Genomic DNA, 8,994 nt, shown 5'->3' on the forward strand with positions numbered 1-8,994 from the left:
GAGTGAAGACTTAAGAGCAGATCATCAGTCTTACATTAAAAAAATCAGACACTTCATTACAATAATTACAATCCCCTCTATTTACCAACAGTTAACAGTATTTACCTCTATTTACTTTAACTTTTGCATTTCTCCTGTGTCTCCTGCTGCCTTCATCTTTCTTCTGCTAATTTACCTCGTGTTGTGTATTGCCTTTCCTGTCACCCATGTTAACATGTATCTACCTTCTAGTCCGTGAATCATTTTCCCTCCTCTTCCCCCAATAATCATCATAGATTGTTTCTTTTATCAAGAAAACATTTTCTTAACTTTTTACAACATTGGACTCTTACAATATTTGTTCATTTGTGACTGATTAATTTCACTCAGCATAATGTCTTCTAGGTCTATCCATGTTGTGAGGTGTTTTGAAGATTTATTGCTATTCTTCAACACTATAAAGTGTTCCATTGTACGTATGTACCAAAGTTTGTTTAACCATTCTTCTGTTGATAGGTATTAGGCTGTCTCCATCTTTTTGATGTATTTCTTAGACAGACTATTGAAGGATCCTGTTTTCTTATCCATTCTGCTATCTCTGTCTCTTAACTGGTACATTTAATCCAATTTACATTCAGTATAATTATCAATAGGTATGAATTGATTACTGTTATTTTGCTGTGTGTATTTTTATCGTGCTACTGGTTTCTTTATTCCACATAATTTTCTGGGCTGAGTTCATTTTGTTTGCAGGGTTTCTTTCCATTTTTATTTTTGTTGTGTTTATGATTTTTAAGTCTTTCAGATTTTCTTCTTTTTTCATTTTGATGTGCAAGTGTATTAATTTACCTTGAGGTTACCCTGTAAACTTATTAATTTTTCCCTGCTTAAAACAGTCTGTTTTATCTTGAAATCTACTTGACTTCTTTGCCATTTGGCAGTTCTGTATCTACACTATTCCTTTCTTTTGCTTTATAGTTGGCTTCATTATAAATTTATATCTATAGCTCCCTAGTTTCAGTCTTATAGGCTTGTTTTATTTTAAATACTGCTAAATCTGAATTTAGTTCCAGGTGATCATGTATAGTATTCTCAGACTGTTGTCTGCTGTTTCTGGTTCTCAGTCCAAAGAACAACCTTTAGTATTTCTTATAAAGTTGGTCTGGTCATTAAAAATCCCTTTAATTTTTGTTTATCTGGAAATGTTGTAATTTTGCCATCATATTTGAGAGGCAGCTTTGCTGGGTATATGATTCTTGGTTGATATTTTTTTTCTTTCAGAGTTTTCTATATATGGCATCCTATTGCTGTCTTGCCTCATGGTTTCAGAGCTTAGTTCTTTAGTTCTCCTTTGTAGGTAGCTTTTGGTTTTTCCCAAGATGCTCTCAGGACATTTTCCTTGTCTCTGGTTTTGGAAAGTTTGGTTATGATATTTCTTGGTGGTTTTCTTTTAGGATATGTCCAGTTTGGGGTTCATTCAGATTCTTGTATGTTTATCTTCTCATTTTTCATGATGTTAGGGAACTCTTCTCCCAACAGCTCTTCAACAATTTTCTCTATTCTTTTTAATGTCTCTTCCTGTTCTGAATTCTGATCACCTATAAGTTGTTCCTCTTCATGGTATCTTACATTAAGCTTTCTTCTACTTTTTTTCATTCTTTTTTCTGATTGTTCTTCTAACATACTTGTTGTTGTTGTTGTTGTTGTTAGGTGCCATCGAGTCAGTACCGACTCATAGCGACCTCATGCACAGCAAAAAAAAAACACTGCCTGATCCTGGGCCAACCTCACTATTGTTGCCATGATTGAGCCCACTGATGCTGCCACTTTGCCAATCCATCTTGCTGGGGGGTCTTCCTCTTTTTCTCTGACCCTCCACCCTACCAAACATGATATTAGCAAATGGTCCTTCCTGACAATACATATCCAAAGTATGAGAGACAAAGTTTGGCCATCCTGGCCTCCAAGGAACACTCTGGCTGCACTTCTTCCAACACAGATCTGTTGGTCCTTTTGGCAGCCAATGGCACTTTCAATATTCTCCTCCAACACCATACTCAAAAGCATCAATTCTTCTACTGTCTTTCTTAGTCACTGTCCAGCTTTCACATGCATAACATACTAGTATTAAGGTATTTATCGTCTAGCTCATTAATTCAGGCTTCCATTGCTTCAAATCTATTCCTTTGCCCTGTCACTGAATTGTTCATTTCTGAAATCTTATTATTAATCATCTAGATTTCTAATTGCAGGTTTTGTATTGTTTCAAATTTTGTATTTATTTTGTCTGTTCTTGTAGTGTTTTCCTGAATTCTTCTAAATTTTTTATTATATTCTCCGTGCTTTTCTTGATCCTTCTTTTACTCCTTATAAGAGGAGCTTGGGGAAAAAGAAGGAATCACACCTTTCTTGCTGCCTGTGTGAATCTGCCTTGCCAATGCTGCTCACAAAAGTTCAAGCTGGTTTCGGTTTTTGTGGGTGACTGTTCACCAGTCAGTCTCCATGTCTCACCGTCCCTGCTCAGCTTTTCCTCCTAGCAAGCACTCAATCCACTTCTCTAACCTTTCCTCTGAAGTTCAAGCTTCCAGAATTTTCATCTGTTTCATTTGGTCTCTTATATCTTTGTTGTGCTGGTGTGGCATTACAGGATAATGCATTGGACTGCAAGGTCAGTTTGAACCACAAGGTCGATGGTTCAAACCTAACAGCCACTCCTCAGAAACCCTATACAGGGTCTCTATGAGTTAGAACCCCCTTGATTGAACATTCATTGATGATTTTTGTCTGATTCTATTATTATGATAACAGTAAGAGGATGATTCTTGAACTTCAGTACACCCTCCATATTCATCAGTTAGCCTTCAGCATTCTATTATAAGCAAGTTCTCCATACTCCCCCATTCTGCTCAGTCTCTAAAAAATGCTCATGTTTATGTGCACATATATAAGTATGTGTATGTATGAATGCATATGTATGTGCATGTATATTTGCAAGTGTGGGTTTATGTGTATGCGCATGCATTGTTGTGATGGGAAAGAACAGCTGTGATTTCAGTAGAAGGCTGAAGAGTTTTATTGACTCAACAAATTTTTCTATAAAGTTTCCTCCATCCACACAAAAGACTTAGGCTAACTAAGTTGTCTCTCATACTTTGGACATGTTATCAGGAGAGACCAGTCCCTAGAGAAGGACATCATGCTTGATAAAGAGAGGAAGACCCCCAACAAATGTATACACACAGTGGCAACAACAATGGACTAAAAGGTAACAGCAATTGTGAGACTAGTGCAGGATGGGGCAGTGTTTCATTCTGTTGTGTGTGTGGCTGCTATGACTCAGAAGTGACTGGACAACACCTAACAAAAGCCACAAACACTGTCATAGAAAAAGAGGTTACAGAATGTAGTACAATCCTATAATCAAAACAAAAATTCCTAATACTATATAAAGTATCCAATTACTTCACACCACTGTACAAGATTTTGAACAATAACCAATAATAAATAAAGAATTAAAGAAAGTATTGTTTTAGGGGGGAGTTCTTTAGAGAAGCAAACCAGTGGAATATATATATATATATATAAAGAGAAGTTTATATTAAGGAAATGGCTCGAAACTTAAAATCAGCCCAAGGCTGATTCCTATGGAGGACAGACATGCCGCCACATTACATCAGTACCATTAAAATTTTGAAAACTCATCCTTGTGATTTTTTTCCCTCTAAAACCCCCTCTATTGTTACCACGTGTCTTAGGCCGGGTTTTTTAGAGAAGCAAAACCAGTGAAAGATATATTTTCATATGTATACATAAAGAGAAGTTTATTACCAAGGAAATGGCTTACAATCGTAGAAGCCCAGGTCCCCAGTGGAAGAGAGAGAGAACCTTAGCCATGTGTCCATTATACTGGGAGCACGACACACCCCCAAGGAAATTGTCCTTTCAATCCATTAGGTGCTCATATAATCAATCCTCATAGAGTTAACTATCAACTGCCAAATTGGCAATCCTTGCCCAATCAAGTTGACACAGAACCTTAACCATTACAGAGGATAAATCACAAACCAGAGAGTTGTTGTTGTTGTTAAGTGCCATCAAGTCAGTTCTAACCCATAGTGACCCTGTAAATGGTTTCCAAGGAGCAGCTGATGAGCTTGAACCACCGACCTTGCAGTTCAAACGACTTTGCAGTCTGACATATTAGCTCACAGCACCACACCAGGACTCCATTGTTGTTGTTGTTAAGTCCCATTGAGTCGTATCTGACCCATAGCAACCCTATACAGAGTTTCCAAGAAGCGACTGGTGAGCTTGAACTGCCGACCCACAGAGCCACACCAGGACTCCATAGTTTCTGCTAATTCTTGAACAATCTCTGTCAAAACATTAATGTCAAGATTTTTATAAGCATTTTCTAATTTTTTTTTTTTTTTTGCTTGACTGATACAGGACTCCTGGTGTAGCACTGTAGGATCAGCACTGGACAGCAACCCACAAGGTCAGAAGTTCAAACCCACCAGCTGCTCCTAGGAAACTCTATACAGGACTGCTATGAGTCAGAAGTGACTCTAGGGCACTTCTCAACAACAGTACAACTAAATCAGGACATAACCTACAACAATGTTGCATTAATGGCTCCCCAAGCAGCATCCTGGCTGGATTACATACCTAAATGATTCATACAGTCTTTCCTTATAATCAAAAACAGATTCCTCCTTTCCTTAGCTACATCCATAAATCTTTGTCCAATCTACTGGAGTTGAAAAAGCCTTCTTTAGAGCTTCGTGTAAAGCATCAGTGATGTCTTTTATAAGTTTCTCACTAGTAGCTTCCTCTATGGGCACCAGATTCATTTGAGGATTACATCATTTAGCATATTTGATCCACACAGCAGCATCTCTGGGATTGACTATCATAAAAACCAGGTAATCATGGCTGGTAAGCATCCATTACAATTTTAAACTCTTTTTGAAATGTGTAAGGCTCCTTTCAGACATCAGAGAAATCCTTGGCAATGACCCATAACTCAGCATGAGTCCAAGGAACAAAAGTAATACGTTTTTCTTTAGGATTCTCCAGTGTCCCTAGTCCAGGAAGAGGAACTCATACTTTGAATAGTATCTCTACCATTCTGTCATCAGCCAAAGGAAATGGGAATTTGGAGAAGGCCTGCCACTTGTCCTCAACCAAAGAGTCAGTAAGACAAGAACAAGGCAAAGTTTCAGAATATAAGTTGGTTTAAAGGAGAAGCATTTTGAAGAGTTTTAACTTGTTTATCTTGTTTTAAATTTTTGCCCCCAAAGGAGTTCATTTGGTCATTTTCTTCATAGCAACCCGATTAAAAATACCAATTTTTAAAGCTTCCTATTGATTCTTACTTCTTGTTGTTGTTAAGTGCTGTCGAGTTGGTTCCAACCCACAGCGACTCCGTATAGGGTTTCCAAGGAGCAGCTGGTGAACTTGAACCGCCATCCCTTTTTCCCTCTAACTGATTTCTTAAGTATACAACTCTACTGAGCTCAAAGCTTCCCCATTCTGGCCAGCAGTATCTTTCTTGATCCTTAGTCAGGGCATGCCATTTACACAGATACCGGAACGAATGTCTGCCACAATTCCAAAGCATGCAAACAACATGTGTGGCAGAAGGGGATGGTGGGAACTGCCTGTTTGTTGGTGGTATTTCCCCTTCTGACTCAAGGAACAAATGCTAGTTAACAACAATTTTCTTGGGATCTCACACAGCGCTGCCAGAATAACAGACAAATCACAACATACAAGTAAAAACAAGGAGTCTACAAACCTAAAAAGGATGGTCAAGAAAACACAAAAGGATTCAGTAAAAGTTCACAGCCCAAATCTCTGTGTTAAAATCTCAGTTCAAATGACTGGAAGCCTTTATCTCCCAGAGATTGGTAGAACATAAAGAGTTCTGTGAGATGCCGACTGAATCAATGATGGTCTACAGGGCTTCTTAGAGAAGAAGAAGCTCTGGACCCCCACTGCTGCCACCAATTTGTCATGGTGAGAAAGAGCAGCTGTGGTGTCAGTAGAATGTTAAAGAGTTTTATGAATCAACAGAACAGAACAAATAAATCATTCAAATGAGAGGGATAACACATGTCAAACAAATGCGGCTCTGCGCAGTGACTCAGTGTTGGCCCTTTTAGCCCTAATACACTACCAGTCTTTCCATATCAATCTCTGGATTGGTTAGAATCAAAACAGATATTATTAACAAGTAATATGTCTGAAATGGGGATTAGTATGGGATGGATGAAAGAGCTGTTTCCTCCTGCTCTTTGTTTCTCATTGGAAGGGGTTGGTAAATTAGGGTCTTGGAAGGTTTGCTTGTTCTAATTTTTCATCTAATCAATTTTAAGGAAAACAAGCTGACAAAATGTCATTTACCTTTTGGGCTTCCTCAAGTGGAGGTCATAAGGCCTACAGCATCATAAGAAGCTAGTTCTATAGAATGGTTTTATTCTTTATACATTAACCCCTGAAGTTCCTTCCCTAAAGGTTATGCTTCCACAATATACATGCAGATATTTCCTAGTTCTGTCTGCTAAAAGTTCCAAGAAGACAAGACACCTCAGTAACAATGAGCATACCTAGTACCCAGATTTTTATTTCTAATGTCATTCCTCACTAGAAGGAATCAGAAATGACTGATTTCAGGCCTGGGTCAGGATAAGATGAATTGATGGAAAAACATGATGAAGGCATTGGAACACAACGAATCAACATTTGGTTCACAGGCGCCAATTTGAAGGGGCTTCTACTAGCCAAACTTAGCAAGTAGGTGCAATAATAAAATTTAAACCATAAAAACAAGAATCCGTACCAATGGTAATAGATAGACAGACAGATAGATAGAAAATTATAGAGGCTTTATATTATTTTTAGTATCTGATAAGATTAGTTCTCCCTGTTGTTTTTATTGTTTGTTATTGTTGTTAGGTACAATAACTTACGCACAACAGAATAAAACACTGCCCGGTACTGCACTATCTCTGTTGTTGTTAAGTATCGTTGAGTTGGTTCCGACCCACAGCGACCCTGTATAGGGTTTCCAAGGAGGGGGTGGTGAGCTTGAACCACCGATCTTGTGGTTCAAACAACTTTGCAGTCCAGCACATTAATCCACAGAGCTACACCAGGACTCCGCACTATGCCTACAAAGGTTCATATGTTTGAGCCCATTCCTGCTGCCAATGTGTCAATCAATTCCATTGGGAGTCTTCCTCTGTTTTGATGACCCTCCACTTTACCACTTTACCAAGCATGATGTCCTTCTCTGGGGAATGGTCCTTCCTGACAACATCCAAAGTGTGAGAGACAAAGTCTCACCATCCTCACTTCTAAGGAGTACTCAGTCTGTTCTTCCAAGGCAGATTTGTTTGTTCTTCTGGCAGTCCATGAGGCTGCCCTTTTCTTAATACTCTGACACCTAGAAACTCTACCACATTCACCAGTGATTTTAGTGTCTCTCCTTTGCAGCACAGCTAACTTCAATGGCCCTGCTGATCCATTCAACATCTGAATCTCTCCACTTCTTGTCTTCTCTATCTCTACTTCCTTTCTGCCACCCTCTTGTCCCCACAGTCACACCCTCAGAGCAGTTGTCCTTATCCTGGATGGCAGACCTTGCTCCACCTTCACTCTACCTTTGTTGTTGTAGTTAAGTGATGTCGAGTCAATTCCAACACATAGCGACCCTGTATAGGGTTTCCAAGGAGCAGCTGGTGAGCTTGAATCACCGGCCTTGCAGTTCAAATGGCTGCAGCCTGATACATTAGCCCACAACACCAAACCAGGACTCCACTCTTAGTCCCCTCCATTTTCCACCTTTCATTCATCTTGTTTACTAAACTCGTTTTTCAGCTTCACAGAGGGCTTCAATCCCTCTATCTCATTTATTATTCCAATCTGTCAAACTCCTCCTGGTTTCACTTCCCACTTGTGGGTCCCAATCCCGCAGCCAGTCATTTCAATAACACTCACCAACCACCCTCTGCAGGTCCTGACCTGTCTTCTGCCCACAGCCTTGCCAGGCAGGTACCAAGTCCAGCTGTACTTCCTCTCTACTCCTATTTCTAGTCTGCTGAGTTTGGCTAAATGGCTTTCCACAGCTTGGCTTTTAAGATTGTTGTCTGATAATGGTTCTACCGGCAAACAGTAAATAAAGAAACACCTGTTGAAGAAAGTCTATGAAACTTCCATTAGAAAGGAGAGAGTCTGTGGTGTTTAAGCCAGGACTGTTCCTCTCTCTCTCTTTCCAGCTCAGTGAGGTGGAAGCTCCCCTCCAGACTGCTGCAGCCAAGAACACAGGGGGCCGTCACCCCCAGTTCTTAGTCAGAGAGCTTTCTTTCTGGAAAGATCCTGACTTCAATGTTTCTCATCCTGCCTCCAGCTACCTGTAGCCTAAACCAAAAGGGCCCCTTCCCAGTGTGCAACAAAAGCCAATATCTGGACACTGCTCACTGAGAAAGAGAAAATAGCTATATTTCAAAGCACTGAGAGAGAAGTCAGCAAGATGATTCTTCAGATCTCACTCCCAAATACTTGGGCATTTTCAGAATTATAGGGAAATGGACAGGTACATTATACATATTCATAACAAGGAGGGGGGTAACACTAGACGGTAGTTGAACTCATGTATGTGGTGGGTTTTTTTTTTTTAATGTTTTACTGTGAATTATGTGATAGTTTACATGGGAGAACATTAGTTTTACATTCATCCTATTGTATATTGTTACATTGTCATGGTTACAATCCCCTCCATGCATCATCAGCCAACCAAAAGGTATACCCTACAAGTCTGCCCCCTGGTCATCAGCACACAGCCCCTCTCCCTCTCTGGATCTAAAGTCCCCAGCTACTCCATCTCTCCACGTCCTCATCTCTGCCTCCATCTCAGGCATCACTGCTTCTCTGGGCAGGGTCCCGCTCTCCGCTCTTCTCCCTTCATGGTCCCAGGGATCTCCGCTACTAGACTGCAAAGTTAATCACTCC

Source organism: Chrysochloris asiatica, unplaced genomic scaffold, assembly GCF_000296735.1.
Source record: "Chrysochloris asiatica unplaced genomic scaffold, ChrAsi1.0 scaffold00009, whole genome shotgun sequence".
NCBI lineage: Eukaryota > Metazoa > Chordata > Mammalia > Afrosoricida > Chrysochloridae > Chrysochloris > Chrysochloris asiatica.